At 36.7% G+C, this 15,605-nt stretch overlaps 1 protein-coding gene across 1 annotated transcript in view; it reads right to left on the bottom strand.

Annotated features, from left to right (window-relative positions):
* The window catches only part of AGMO (alkylglycerol monooxygenase), a 385,663-nt gene extending 371,511 nt beyond the window's left edge, over positions 1–14,152 (bottom strand). Inside the window, exons 1-2 of the mRNA XM_032643037.1 lie at positions 14,073–14,152; positions 10,059–10,152 (exon numbers count right to left, since the gene is read on the bottom strand). The gene's annotated coding sequence lies outside the window, so the exon portion shown is untranslated. The remainder of the gene's footprint in view (positions 1–10,058; positions 10,153–14,072) is intronic.
* Positions 14,153–15,605: the final 1,453 nt, after the last annotated feature.

The raw sequence follows: 15,605 nt of genomic DNA on the forward strand, positions 1-15,605 counted from the left end.
TCTGTCTTCATAGCTTATGAGTTCTTAAAATAGGAAAGCCTGTTCTGTAGATTTCACCGAGGCAAATTTGGCATAGACACTGGCCCGCCTGGAAAAACTCCATTGTGCTAATGTATAAAGCAGAGTTAGGGCCTGTCTCCTTGGCATAGTATGGCCACATAGAAAAGGATGCATATGGCTCTAGTTTAAATAGTTTTTTCCTCAAAGAATTTCCTTGCTGCTTTGAGTACTAGAATTTTTCTCCTTAACTTTGCAAATATTTATACAGCACATGTCTGATAACTCTTTTTTTTAAAAAGGTACAGGCCCTAGAAAGTTAAGAAGGCAAAATGCAATATGCTTAGTAAAATAATTAATAAAAATGCTAGTGTTTTCTTCATTGCTGGTATCCTACAGCCCAGTCCAGGTTCTTACAAAAAGTAAGATCTCTGTAAGCATTTTTCAATCAATAAATGTCAAAACATGCCACCTCTCATTCAGAAGAGAAGTTTTCTGTGGTATTTTCTCTTATGGACTTTTTATGACTGCAAGGTTACTATTCATTGTAGGAAACACTGCACTTCAGGGTATAAATTATGGCCATTATCTGGGCTGGGGATAGGAAACTCCCCTCGCCCCAACAAGAACTTGCAATGATGTTGTGGAAACAGGACATAAAAAGATGAGTTACAATAAAATGTAATAGTAAAATCAATAGAGCTACAGAAACTGAAAAGAGTGAGAACAGAGAAGGTGGGAGATGAGTAGGATGTTGACATTTGGGTGAGAGTGAGAAGGGAATAAAATATACTTATTGGGAATGTATGCCTGGAGACAAATTCGGTGAACAAATCAAGAGTTTTTTGTTTATTTGTTTTGGTTTTGTTTTGCTTTTTGTTTTTTTGTGTTGTTTTTTTTCTTTTGCTAGGGCTGGTATATTCCTGTAGTGAGCGTGAAATATGAAGAGGTATCCAAGAGTCAAATTATGGAAGACGATGAATGCCAGTCTATGACAAGTGAACCCTGCGTTTCTTAAGCAAAGTTAGTGTGTGAAAATGGTGTTAACAGAAAATCAAACCCGCAGAATTTGATAAAAAGAATTGGAAGACCTAGAAGGTGGAGTAGAGGGACCATTAGCAGGCTTCAGAAATGGCTTCAGATATGATGTGGTCAGAACATGGTAGTGATGATGGGAATCAGATAAAAGATATGGATAAAAGAGCCATTAAAATGGAAGCCTGGCTCTGGGGAAAGAGGGTATTTGAAATACTTTTTCCAACTATTCAAGGCTGAGTTCTTATAAGCATGAGGGCACATTTCATGGGAATGAGAAGATGTGCATTTTGGAAAATGATGATAAATTCAGTGTTAGATATGTTGAGTTTTGAGGTGAAAGGTCAAATAAGACATTTATAGCAAAATTTTGAATGTCCAAGTTAGAAATTTAAATATGGCAATGATAAACATTCAACTGCATAGACCTGGGAAATAAATTCACAAAAGTAGGATAGATAGAGAGGAAAAAGAGATGTGAGATAAGTGCAGAACCACATTTAAGTGGGTGGGGGGGTGTAGAAGAGATCATGAGAAATAAGTCAGTTAGATGATTGAAAAATTAGACACTTCAGTATAATGTAAAGCAAATAACGACACCCAAATTTCTCCATCGTATTTACAGTTACAGAATGCCAAAGGAAAATCAAACTTGATGTAAGCCATTAAATTAGTGATTAGTAGGACATCAATAAATAAATACCAGAGAAAGTTACAAAATGTTAGTTTGCAAACTAGGGCCTAATTAAATGCATAAATAATTGAAAACAACTGAAAATAAAATTCTTTGAATATGGATTATTGCTAATGCAAATATTATACATGGCTTTATTTTATTAATTTTCTATTTTTTAATCCACTGATATCTATAATTTATATTAAAATTCATTTTGTATTGTAGAGTTCTATGCGTTTTTAAAATGTGTAATGTCATAGATCTATTACTATTACAGAATCATACAGATTAGTATTTTGTACACCTAAAAATCCATTTCTTTTTTTTAAATTTTTTTTTAATCCATTTCTTGTTCTTCACCTATTCACCTCTCCCCTTCTGCCCTCCTTTTGACAACCACTGTTCATTTTACTGTCTCTATTGTTTTGTCTTTTTCAGAATGTCAATCAGTTGGAATCATACATTATATAACCTCTTTAGATCAACTTCTTTAACTTGCCAATATGAATTTAAAGTCCTTTCATTTCTTTTTGTGGCTTGACAGCTCATTTATTCTTATCACTGAATAATATTTCATCATATGGATGTACCACAGTCGGTTTATCCATTTACCTATTGAAGTATACCTTTTTTACCTCTAAGTTTTGGCCACTATGAATAAAGTTGCTGTAAACATTTATGTGCAGGTTTTTATGTAGACATAAGTTTTCAACTCAGTTGGGTACACATTGAGGAGTCTGAGTGTTTGGATCATATGGTAACATTATATTTAGATTCATAACAAATTACCAAAATGTCTTTCAAAATGGTTATACTTTTGCATTCTGACCAGCAATAAATGACAGTTCCTGTTGCTCTGCACCCTTGCCAAAATTTGGTGTTGCTATTTTTCTAATCTTGGTCTAAATAGGTATGCAGTAGTATCTCATTGTTTTAATTTTGAATTTCCTAATGATTTATGATGTTGCACATCTTTTCGTATGCTTATTTGTCATCTGTATATCTTGTTGGTTAAGGGTCTTTTCATATATTTTATCCATTTTTTATTCAGTTGTTTGCGTTCTTACTGTTAAATTTTACAATTTCTTTGTATGTTTTGGATAAAAGTCTTTATCAGATATGTGTTTTGCAAATATTTTCTCCCAGACTTTGGCTTGTATTTCCTTTGTCTTAGTGTCTTTCACAGAGCAAAAGTTTTTAATTTCAAAAAGACCAACCTATCACATTTTTCTTTCATGGAGTACATTTTTGGTGTTCCATTTAATAAGTCATTGCCAAACCCAACATCAGACATTCTCTTAGCATATCTTCTAAAAATTTTACAGTTTTGCATTTCATATTTAGGCCAATGATTTATTTTGAGTTAATATTTGTGAAAGGCATAGGTCTATGTCTAGATTCATTTTTTAAAATTGTATATGGATGTCCAGTTGTTCCAGCATCATTTGTTGAAAAGACTATTCTTTCTCCATTGAATGCCTTTGCCCTGTGTCAAAGATCAATTGACTGTATTTGTGTGGGTCTATTTCTGGGCTGTCTGTTGTGATCAATTGATCTAGTTTTCTATTCTTTAACCAATACCACACATCTTGATTATGGTAGCTTTATATTGTCTTGAAGTTGGTTAGTGTCAATTCTCTGACTTTGTTTTTCTTCTCCTGTACTATGTTGGTTATTCTAGGTCTTTTGATTTTTCCTTTAAACTTCAGAATCAATATAACTTGCTGGGATTTTGATTGAGATTGTGTTAAATAGATTGCATTGGCAAGAACTGACATCTTAGCATTATTGAATAACCATTTCTCCAAACCTGATATACATATGTCCAACAAGCACATGGAAAGATGCTCAAGAATAGTCAGTAGTGAAATGCAAATTAAAACCACAGTGAGATACCACTTCACTCCCATTAAAATGGCTACTATTATAAAAAAAAAGCACACACAAAGAATTACCATATGATCCAACAATTTCACTTCTAGGTATATATACCAAATAACTGAAAACAGGTACTTAACAAATACTTGGATATGTGTGCTTACAGCAGCACTATTTGAAATAGCCAAAAGGTGGGAACAGTTCAAGTGTCCATTAACAAATAAACAGATAAGCAAAATGTGATGTAAACATAAAATAGAATATTATTCAGCCATAAAAATAAATGATATGCTGACCTAAATAGACATTTCTCCAAAGAAGACATAGGGATGGCCAAGAAGCACCTGAAAAGATGTTCAAAATCGCTAATTATTAGAGAAATGCAAATCAAAACTGCAATGAGGTATCACCTCACACTGGTCAGAATGACCATTATCATAAAGTCTACACATAATAAATGCTATAGAGGGTATGGAAAGAAGGAAACTCTCCTGCACTGTTGGTGGGAATGTAAATTCGTGCAGCCACTATGGAGAACTGTATGGAGGTTTCTTAAAAAACTAACAATAGAGCTACCATATGATCCAGCAATCCCACTCATGGGCATATATCTGGAGAAAACTGTAACTGGAAAAGACATATGCACCCCAATGTTCATTGCAGCACTATTTACAATAGCTAAGATGTGGAAGCAACTAAAACGCCCATTGACAGATGAACGGATAAAGAAGATGTGGTCTATATATACAATGGAATATTACTCAGCCATAAAAAGAATGAAATAATGCCATTGGCAGCAACATGGATGGACCTAGAGATTATCACACAAGAGAAGCCAGCCAGACACAGAAAGACAAATATCATATGATATCACTAATATGTGGAATCTAAAATTTTAAAAAGACACAAATGAACTTATTTCCAAAAGAGAGGGGGACTCACAGATATAGAAAACAACTTTATGGTTACCAAAGGGGAAAGGGGGTGTGTGAGGTATAAATTAGGAAGCTGGTATAACATATAGACAGTACAGTACTATGTACAAAATAGATAACCAACAAGGACCTACTGTATAGAACAGGGCACTATACTCAACATTATGTAATAACCTATAAGGGAAAATAATCTGAAAAAGAATATGTACTGTACACCTGAAACTTGTAAACCTGTAGATGAACTATACTTCAATTAAAAAAAATTTTTAAATGAATGATGTGCTAATACATAGTACAACATAGATGATTCTTGAAAACATTATATTAAATGAAAGAAGCCAGACACAAAAGGTCACATATTGAATGATTTCATTCATATTAAATATCCAGAGTAGGTAAATCCTTAGAGGCAGAAAACTGATGGAGGGTGAGGGGGTTAATGGGAAGTAATTGCTTAATGGTTAGCGAGTTTTTCTTTTACGTTGATAAAATGCTTTGGAAGTAGACAGAAACAGTGGTTGCACAACATTCTGAATGTACATAATGCCACTGGATTGATCTCCTGTGAAAGGGTTAATTTTATGTTATGTGAACGTCACCTCAAAAAAAATTTTTTTTTAAGCATCTCTATTTGAAGGCATTAGAGAGTGATCCAGGCAGGACTTGATAAGCCCTGGTCCTGAGGAGAAGGGAAGCGAATTTTAGCGATTCTGACATTTAGTACTTTTTCTGCATTAAACCATTTGCTGACTCTAAGCATCAGCTCAGGGGCTAAATAACTGAGCTGAAAGAAGTAAATGATAAAATCAGAAGCTCAGCAAAACTTTCAATGATTTGATGGGACTAAGATTGGGTGTAAAGTGTGGGACAAAAATTACAGTTCTGTTTCCAATAATGAAGAGAGGCTCAAACAAACTAGAATAAGGGTGAATTAGAAATAGACCAGCCTCAAGTAGACAAACTCAGCTAAAAAACACCTCATTCCTAATTGAATTATGTGTTCCTACCCAAAAGAATGCCAGAAGCAAACCTGAATCCTTCTGCAGGAATGTAAAATCATCCAGGTCTCTAATAATAATGAGTGTCTTGGTAAAGTTAATGACAGCAAAGGTGGAGTGTAAGGGGTGGACGTAAAATGAAGTTAACTGAACTATCGACCATCAATTTGAGTTTGAGGGCAGGGAAGGAGTCAGAAGGAAGAGACTCAATTAAAATTTGAGCATCTAGGAGGATGGTAGTGGTATCACTTGAGTAGGACATACAGGAGGACTGGGTTTAAGAAATGAAAGAGTAAATAAGCTTGGATGGGGATTTACTACACTTTGAAGTATCAGTGGATTTGTTCCAGGTGGAGATGTGTCCTGTTACAGGAAAACTGTCTAGAAAAACAATATTTTTTATACGTTTGGACCTGACTCTTTGCATTTGCCATCACTGGGCAGCCTGAATATACATGATGTGAATGCCACCTGTTAAAGCTCATCTGAAATAGCTATGCGGTTAAAGTCGAAAAAGTACAGATTGTCATGTTGGTAATGAACTCTCTTAAGTGCATAAAAGAAAATAAATTTATAAAAGTGAAATGGAAGTATTACTTTACATATATGAAGTAGAATTCCTAGGCTCACAGTCAATTAAAAAAAATTTTATCTCAGCATAGTTTTTCCATTCAACTGTGAATTTGATACTACTGAAATATCAGTATATGCTGGAAACACATTCTCAGTTTGCAACTTTACAGAAGACATTCCTGTCTCAATCCCAGGTTATACAGAAAGCTTTAATGATATTTGAAAACTGTATATAACTAAAAAATGATTTACATTTTCAATTGTTTGCAAGCCTTTATCTAATTTATATTACATATCTTAACACATGATATTCTATGTTAATTTCTTTCTCTCTCAGCATATTTACTTAAAAATCCCTTTCCAAGGAATTTTACTTCTTTCCATTGAGAATAGTGGTTTTTAAATCAGCTCTGAGCTTTATAAGGAAACAAACAATTGATGAAAATTGATGAATTCATTTAGAAACAGATTATATAAAGTAAAATATGCACTTATTGTATTCTATATAAACATATACCTTATAAATATATTTTTTTCTTTATTATAGTAAAGAGAGAGTGGCAGAGATCTAAAAAGAATGTCTATATTGGATACACATGAAGAATGAATAGGTTTACAAAGCATTTCATGAAAGGAAAAGTATACACCTTTGTTTTGGTAGAAAGATCAAATCGTTGATTTGGGCAATTTTAAAAAACAACTATATCCATTTTCAGAAAAGTGGTGAAAGTGTCTAAGAGCCAATCTATAACAACTGATCCAGAATCTCAGTTCATCTACTTAGATTTCAGCTCATACTCATGTCCTCCTCACAGAGAGTTCCCTATTGCAGAGCTCATTTAAAGCTAATCCAAGACATTAAAAGTCCCTGATTATTGAAAGTAGTCCCTGCCAACTACTTGCTATAATGTCATAGGCAGAGATACTCCTGAATCATCCCCTCAGATGGAAGACTGGATAAATCCACTGGCATTTGTAAAGGACTGAACCTATAAAAGCAGGACCCTGAGGTATTGTGTCTGACATAGATCTCTAGAAAAAAATTTTTTAAAAAAAATTTTATTTATCATTGAGCAAAGACAGATTATATAAATTAATAGCAAAATTCAATTATAAGCCAAGCAACACACACAACAAGCCACTGAACTCTTCAGAGACAATCACATAATAAGGTCTAAGTAACAGAATAGTCCTACGCCATCATAAAAGTAATCACTCATTAATCAATGTTGGTAAAATCTAACATTGCTTATCCTACATAGTTTGGTTACATTGCATATTTTATGGTTACATTAGCTAAAAATGGATTATAGGTTTTGGCTAGTGAGTCACTCACTACAAATATACGTGGTAGATTAATTTCTCAATTAAAATTTAGATTACATGAGAGGAATTCAGAATCATTATGAAATACCATTTAATTTTCTATTTAACCAAAGTGACAGTAAAAGATGTTAAAGGCAAAAACAGAAGGTTGTATAGTTGTTAACATTGAAAAGACTGGGTTTTCTTAAGTAATCAAAGACCTGATAAAGACAATGGGAAGCACAGTAAATTATTTTAAGATGGAAAATCTTTGCCGTTCAGGCAGATTACTTAAATGTAAAGCAAAATCTTTGTTTACAATTTCTTATAAGAGAAGACCAACATCTAAACAAACTTTGTCCTTTCAACAGAAAGAAAATCAAATTCTAGTTTTGCACCAGCATACTTTTAATATTAAACCTCATTTTTTAAAAATTTAAATAAATCCCATTGAATCTTAGCAAGCTTGAGCACATACAAAATTTCTTTCCCAGGATTCCTTTTCCACAAACCTTCTAAACTTTCTTACATCCATTCAGTTTTTGTCCTATTTTTTTTCCTTTTACTCATTCTGGAACAACCAGTCACTTTACTTTCCTTACCTACTTTTTGTACACAGTTCTTTCTTTTCACCCTCTAAGTAGTTTTAATTACATATATTTACTAGAATTCTTAACCCTTAGAATCCTTAATTCCTAGTGAAAACTAAGAAGTAAGCAATTGTGGACTGTCTGTTATGCTAGCATTCTATATATTGGCAAATTTATAAATACATTTCTGAATTTCTAGAAGTATTGATGTATTCCTCCTCATAGTAAATTTTCCAGTGTGGCACAGACATGTTTACTAGTAGACCCAAATATCTCTAGCTCCTTGGTAAAAGCAAGCCAAAAATGAATAAACCTGTGTTCAGTAATTAATTTTTCAGTATTTTATCTTATTCCAAAACAGTCTAGATATTCAATGAATATTCATCATTTAATTTTCTCAGCATAACTGTAAGGATTCAAGTTACCAAAAAGATTTTGGAAACTATTTTTAAGTAGACATACCATAAAGCATAGTTACCGTTGAAAAGCTCATTTATAAACTTTTATCTTACTTATTTCTATTTAACTTATTTGTTAACAATATATTTAGATTACTTGTGAAAATTTCATGAGACATTGAACAGCTAATCATCACCTTAAGTTCTCTTACTGACAAATTCTGTAACAGAGATAACATGAGCTTATTTGACTTTTAGTAAACCTAGGTAGAATAAAAGTTACATGCCTGCGTTATATTTACTATTAATAGCTCTAAAGATATGCCTGTTTTAATTAAACCAACAAGCTTAAACTAGCTTTTATTTGCTGAAGACTATCCTAGATCACTTGAATTTGAAAAATGCTTGATTTATATAAATGCTTAGTTTTCTTTAAGCCAGTTAAATTGAGGTCTTTACAAATTAATTTTGGAAATTCCATTGGAGGTAGAAAGAAAATCACTCATCTATATAACGTACATACATAGATATACATAAACATATAGAGAGATGTAAACAGAGATCTTACAGCTCTGGGTTCATAGAGGAGACTGGGTAGAACATTTACTTCTCAAAAGCACTAAGAAAAGATATCAGTTTCTCTAGGAAGAGTTTTTTTTTTCCTAAGTCCAGATCTTTTGCAATATCGGCAAGCCTTTTAAGATGAATACAGGAGGTTTGGGGACTGATCAAAAGGATAGGTGGCCTTTGAATTATTTTTAGAGCTGTATTTCTGTTCTTGTAAAGACTGGATTTGTAAAACGAGTACAGTTGTTTTTTCACTCCTCAAAGAATTGGGTTGCAACCAGAATGATATCAAGAGGCTGACCCAGCCATCCAACTACATTATCTTTAATTTGCTTCTTTATATCAAGGAGAAGATTTTCAACTAAGGTGGAAATAAAAACTTCCTATGTTCTACACTTGGAACATATCTTTGGAATGTTGAGGCAAATCCTTCCACAAAGGCCTCAGAATCTTAGCTTAGGGAAGAAAGCCTTAAAAAAAAAAAAAAAATGCTCCTATCAGGCTTTGAATATCAGTTTTCAATTTCACCAACATCTCACCATAGAGATTTCTTAGAAAATCTTATCAGGTTTCAGCTGGGACAAATAGTCAATATTCCTGGAAGTACTGAACAATCCCATGGATGTAAGAAGCATCCTCAAAGAAAGTAAAGAAGGTACCACCCTCCTAAGATCCAGAGCCACGCCCAAGGAAAACCAAAAGAAAGAAAGACAATTTCCCTGAGAGCCGGCAACAATTGGTGGGACCCTAGCCATAAATGGAGTGAAACCCACATTCCTGTTAAGCCATATTTTCGGGGTCCCCAACCTGACGGTTAAGCTGCCTGGACACACAAGAACCTGTGTGCCCCAGTCAGGCAGAAAGCCAAGTTCTTAGGACACAGAATAAGAAGCCAAACAAGAAGGCAGTAGCTGTCCCTGGAGAGGATGGATCAACAACCAAAGAGTACCTGAAAGCAAATTTACAAGTCACAATTCAGAGATCTAACTCTTACACATGTTTTTTCTTGCCAATGTGAAAGAAAGGGGCAATATGAAATTTCACCTTCCTCTTTTACCCAGGGAACAAAAACAGACATCTGGGAGAGCTTTGATAAAAATTCTTACCCTTTGCTGGCTTCTGTCAGTTTTCCCAGCATCCTTTCTACAGGCTCTAGAGCAAGTGGGTTGTCCCAGCAAATCTCTCCCTGGTCACCAGAAACTGTGGAGAAGGAAAAGTAATTTCCCTCTATCCTTTATGGTGAACGTTTGGCTGAGACCCCTTTTTCTTTAGAGCACCTGGTAAATGGATAAGCTAACCTAGGTTAAAAGTTCTCCACTGTGGCCACTGTAATTCAAGATGATCTTCGGTAAAGTTAACCCGCTCGTGCAGTTTTAAAGCAAAATTTTACCCACCTGAAACCTCACACTGGACCCAGGCAGACCCAGCCCTACCCCAGACCCAGAAATGCTCCAAGTCTGAAAGCTCGTGATGCAAAAGCTGCAGTGCTACGATGGGAGAGGGACTTACTCCCCACCTCCAAAGGCAGCAAGGAAACAGTGAACTGAAGGGGCTCGACAGGTACCTTCACCTGCTGGCTCACTGCTCCTGGGGCCGTTGGGGGTCTCTTCAGTTCCCTCTTCCAACTCCAGGACTGTTAAAAGATAAACTGAGGCATATTAAATTTAAGTATTTATTTGAGTAAAAATCAATTCCAACCTGAGCTCTGAGGACATGTAGGAAATGAAAAACCTTTATAGGCAGAAGGGAGCAGGAACAAGAAAGTTATACTGACAAAGAAGTGGGTTGGTTATTACAAAGTTACTTTCCTTTAGGGGATGGCAAAGATCTGTTACCTAATCGACAGATTACCTAACGAGTACCGATCAGGTGATCCTTGAAGGACTGAAGATTCATTTTCTGGGAGAGCCAAAACGTTAATTAAGTCTTGGTTTGATGACATGGGATTTAGCAAAAGCAACTCAATTTTGGGCCTGTTGTCTTGTTTTTAACACACCTTAATGAACTAAATCCTGCTGTAATGCAGAGATTTATCATGTAAAGGTAATTAGTTTCATTAATTAGACTGAGGGGGCTCTAATGCCATGGCAGCCAATGTAAGCAAACCAAAATCTAAGCCTATAAGTGCCTCAAGGACATGAAATTAAAATGCTAAGGACTACCGATTACAAACAGCCAACTAGGATATAAGCTACAGCCAATCAATAATCTTCTTACTTTGCTTCCAAACTTTCTCTACATAAGTCTCTCCTCAAGCAGTGGGATCCTAACCACTTCTGGTTTGCTGCTGCCCAATCGGAATCACTTTTTGCTCAAACTCTTAAAAGTTTTAATATACCTCAGTTTATGTTTTAACAGCTCCAAATGACTTTTTATCATTTTTCTGGATTCTCCTCTGATACTTAAGCTTCCAGTTCTGTTCAAAACCCAGTGTCTGGCAGTAACAACTTTCCAAGTCTTATTTGATAATTCGAATCCATTGCAAGATGAGAAACTGTGACAGAGAAGAATAAATCTGACTCCGTATTGGATCTATTCCTTTAGCTCTAACCCTTGTGCTCTGTTGCCTGTGCTTGGTCACGCTGGCTCTGCATCTAAGAGAGTATTGCCTATAGCCAGAAATATGCAAGATAGCCCATTCTCAAGGCTCTGACCTTTATAAAAAGTTGCAGAGCAGAAAATAACAATTGTCTTGCTGGAGGTTTACAGGAACATTGTGAGCAGACCTACATGGACAGCTGCCAGAACAAAGGATTCCTGCACCAAGAAATTTGTTAACAACCAGCCACGGTGCTCCTGCACTGCCTTTTTGTATAAAAGAAGGCTGAATTATTACTCGGGTAGATGGTTCTTTGGGACATTAATCCACCATCTTCTTGGTCTGCTGGCTTTCTGAATAAAGTTGCTGTTCCTTGCCCCACTAACTAGTCTATTTAGTGGCCTGTCCTGTGGCGAGCAGTACGAGCTTGGACTCGGTAACAAAACAAGATAACAGAGCTAATTGGAATTGGATAGAAGAATAAGCTTCCTGCTTTAAGTCTCTTGGCTTTAACAGACCCACTAGATTCATGGTAAAGGAGGGGCCTTTTAAACTCCCTGTTTGTAGCTCTGTTTGCCTTGGCTACAGTGGCTGAAATTTTAGCTGATATCAAGTGGTTATGTAAGTTACAATATTTTGCTCTGCTGGGGACATTTCCTTTGCGATTAGATGGGCTAATAAGGGAAATCCTTCTACCTAATATGCTTGTTTTATGAAGAGACTATTTTTGGAGTGGTCAAAACACAGGCTTTGGGGTTCAACAGATTTGACTATAAGCCCCATTTAGTGGTGTATGGGTTTAGGCAAGATGCTTTAACTTGCTAAGCTTCAATTATCTCATCTGTAGCCTAGAACAATACTGGACTCTTACAGAGCTCCTGTAGGGATTAAACGGTATAACGCATTAACCATATCGCGGATAGGAAAGGTCACACACCATAAGCATTAACGAAGTTAGAGTTTATAATGATGATGACTTTTTATTGGAGAAGACAAATCTATATTCATACTTTAAAATTTGCCTGAGAGGTTTTTCTATCTTGCATTATACGAATTAGCATAGTATCAGGTGAGTGTGTCATCATGAATCTGTAGTAAAATAACTGTGATAGCCTATAATAGTTCTATTTAATTAATACTTTTAAGGAAAATAAATTGGTTATTTTGCCCTGCAGAGGGCTAAAAAAGACTCCACTGAGTCTATTTATTCCAATAATAAAATGGGTTCTATTTAATAACTATGAAAAACTAATTTTGACTAATTTTACAAAATTAATTTATTTATTTTGGAATCAGTAGTCATACTTTTCAGTTCCTCCTTCATGTAATTTTCAGAAAAAACTATAATTGGAAAGATATTTTAGTGAGGAAATATATAACTTTGATGTAGCCTATATCCTTGATTTAAAGTAAAGCTTTATTCCATTGTTGATGGTGGAAGTAGTTTGAAAGTTTTACAGCTTTGCTATGCAATCTGACCTTTACAACACCCCCAAAATGGAATGCTTACATGCCATGCTTAAATTCCATCTTACAATATGGTAATGCCATTCTTTTTCAACATAGCATAGTCATTTTAGACCACTGTAAGCTTGACCCCTGATTTCACTTTAACAGCACCTGCCCGGAGTACAATTAGCAGTCCATTTTTAAAGAAGGATTTCCATACTGCACAGATGGCATTCCTCATACCAGACAAGCAATGATGTATGTTTGGAAACCAGCCAAACTGTCTGCAAAAAAAATTGTGAGAATTTCAGGACAGGCACCTGAGCAGAAGGAAATTTTTCCCTTTTCTCTCCAACTACAAATGAACATCTGTTAAAGCCTATTCTCCTTAACTTTTCTTCCTATTTATTCTCATCCGACTTGGTATATTATTAGTACAATTTCAAAGACTATGAACAAATTTTTGCTTTGGCTTGTGACACCCATGTACTGCCCATTAAGAAAATGTTCCAGAGCTCCATTTTACAACGAATTTGGATCTACAGGTATATCTTTAAATGGATGTCATGTCATTTCACTCATGAATTAATTCAACAAATATTTATTGCTTGCTACAACTGAAACCATGCCCCACGGACTTAACAGAAGCCGACGGCTAAGGGGAACTCTAGAGCTTGTCCTGAAGAGCAACAGATAAGGGAACAGCTTGTCAAAACCCCTCTGCTTGTAAAGGGCCTTCACTGAGGAAGCTGGCGATATTTTATCTTTTTCTTTCCCTCTCTTTCATTGCCTGCCTTCCCACCTTCAAGTACCCCAGTTGTTTTACAGGAACTTGGAGTCAGCTCTCGTCCAGTGCGAGCCCGCTAAGGCCGGTTGGGCCCACCGACCCTAAAACTGGACCTGTGCAGATGAATGGCCTTTTGAAGTCTGAGGACTGGAAAACTCCACCCTCAGATCCTTCTAAACCAGCGGTCCCCAACCTTTTTGGCACCAGGGACCGTTTTCGTGGAAGAAAAATTTTCCACAGACAGGGGTGGGGGAGGGGTGGTCAGGCGGTAATGGGAGCGCTGGGGAGCGCTGGGGAGCGCTGGGGAGCTGCAGATGAAGCTTCCCTGGCTCACCTGCTGCCCACCTCCTGCTGTGCAGCCGGTTCCTCAAAGGCCGTGGAACGGTGCCGGTAGCGGTCCCCGGCCTGGAGTTTGGGGACTCCTGTTCTAAGCGCCTCCATTTTGAATACGCAGCTGCAATTCCGCAGTTACGGAATACGCCTCCGCAGATTACCTCACCTCTCCCCGCTTCCAATCACCTTTCGCCAGCTTAGGACCACCAGGCGCAGCCCATAAATATCCCAACCCCCTTGCCTCCACGGAGGCGGGTCTAAGACTTGTTCTCTGTTTCCTTGCTTGGCTGCCTTGTGAATAAACTCTTTCTTGGTTGCAAACCTTGGCTTCTCAGCATTTGGCTTGCCGCTCACAGGGCAAAGGAACTTGGTTCAGTAATATAACCTTTCAAGCACAGGATCGATGTTTATAATTGCGCAAATCATGCGTTGCTCACCGCCAGGGCATGTCATTTACTTCACAATTACCATTGCAGTTTTACAACGCACACTCTGCTCACTGAGCATGGCATTCTGATATTTTGAGGCTGGAGTGCCCTTTTCTAATTCCCACAGATTCAGGATATGGGCTGGTGGTCGGGCTTCCAAGGACAGTTCAACGTACTAGAGACAGAGTAATGAGCCCAATGCACAACGTCCTTGCTCCCAGAAAGTCTGCAATCAATAAGGGGAAAAAAATCAGTAGATACCTACCTAACAGCTAAAAAGGAAAAAACAATACTACTTAAAGGGGTAGAATGTGACAGGTGGTGCCCTTTCATTTACGATCAGGGATTGCCTATATAAGGAAGTGGAAGCCTAAAGGAAATGAGGGAGTAAGTCCGAGACCTATGTGGTGGAAGAGCATTCCAGGCAGAGGGGTTGGGGAATGCGAGGCCTGAATGAGAGAGGCATGAACTCAGCGTGGTCAAGGGGAGGCAGGAAGCCAAGAGTGGTTGGAGCTCAGGCCGTGCAGAGAAAGTATTGGCAGACAAGTCAGCAGTTTGTGGCCAGATTTGCCTGTCTTGAGGCCCAGGTGAAGGTTTTGGTTTTTATTCTGAGCCACTGGAGTATTGTACGCAAAGGAGGGACATGATCTGATTTGCCTTTTAAAAACATCTACAAATGTTACATTATGGACTACAGCTTTCGCTTGAAATTTTACATTTGCAGTCACCATGAACCATTTACTAATCTGATTTGCATTTTAAAGGGACCACTCTGGCCGCAGTGTGGAGAACTGATTATAGCAGAAGAGGAATGGAAATGAGGACAACTATTTTCATGTGTTAAATTTCCCTAAATAGTTTGTAAGTGGCTTTAGCATAGGACCACTGCATTCTTCTGTCCTTCTGCCCAGAGAACCACCTAGAATTCAAATGCTGTTTGGAAAAGAATAACTTTCATAAGCATAGGTAGGTGTGTAAATTGGTATTTTTAGGCGGGAAATCGGCAATGTGTACAAAAATTCCTAGCAATGAGCACACCTCCTTGTCCCAAATAATCTACTTCCTATAAAAATCCCTTCATGGGAAAAATTAGATTTTGCAAAGAGGAATGTAAAAA

The sequence above is a fragment of the Phocoena sinus genome, chromosome 9 (assembly GCF_008692025.1).
Source record: "Phocoena sinus isolate mPhoSin1 chromosome 9, mPhoSin1.pri, whole genome shotgun sequence".
Taxonomy (NCBI): Eukaryota; Metazoa; Chordata; class Mammalia; order Artiodactyla; family Phocoenidae; genus Phocoena; species Phocoena sinus.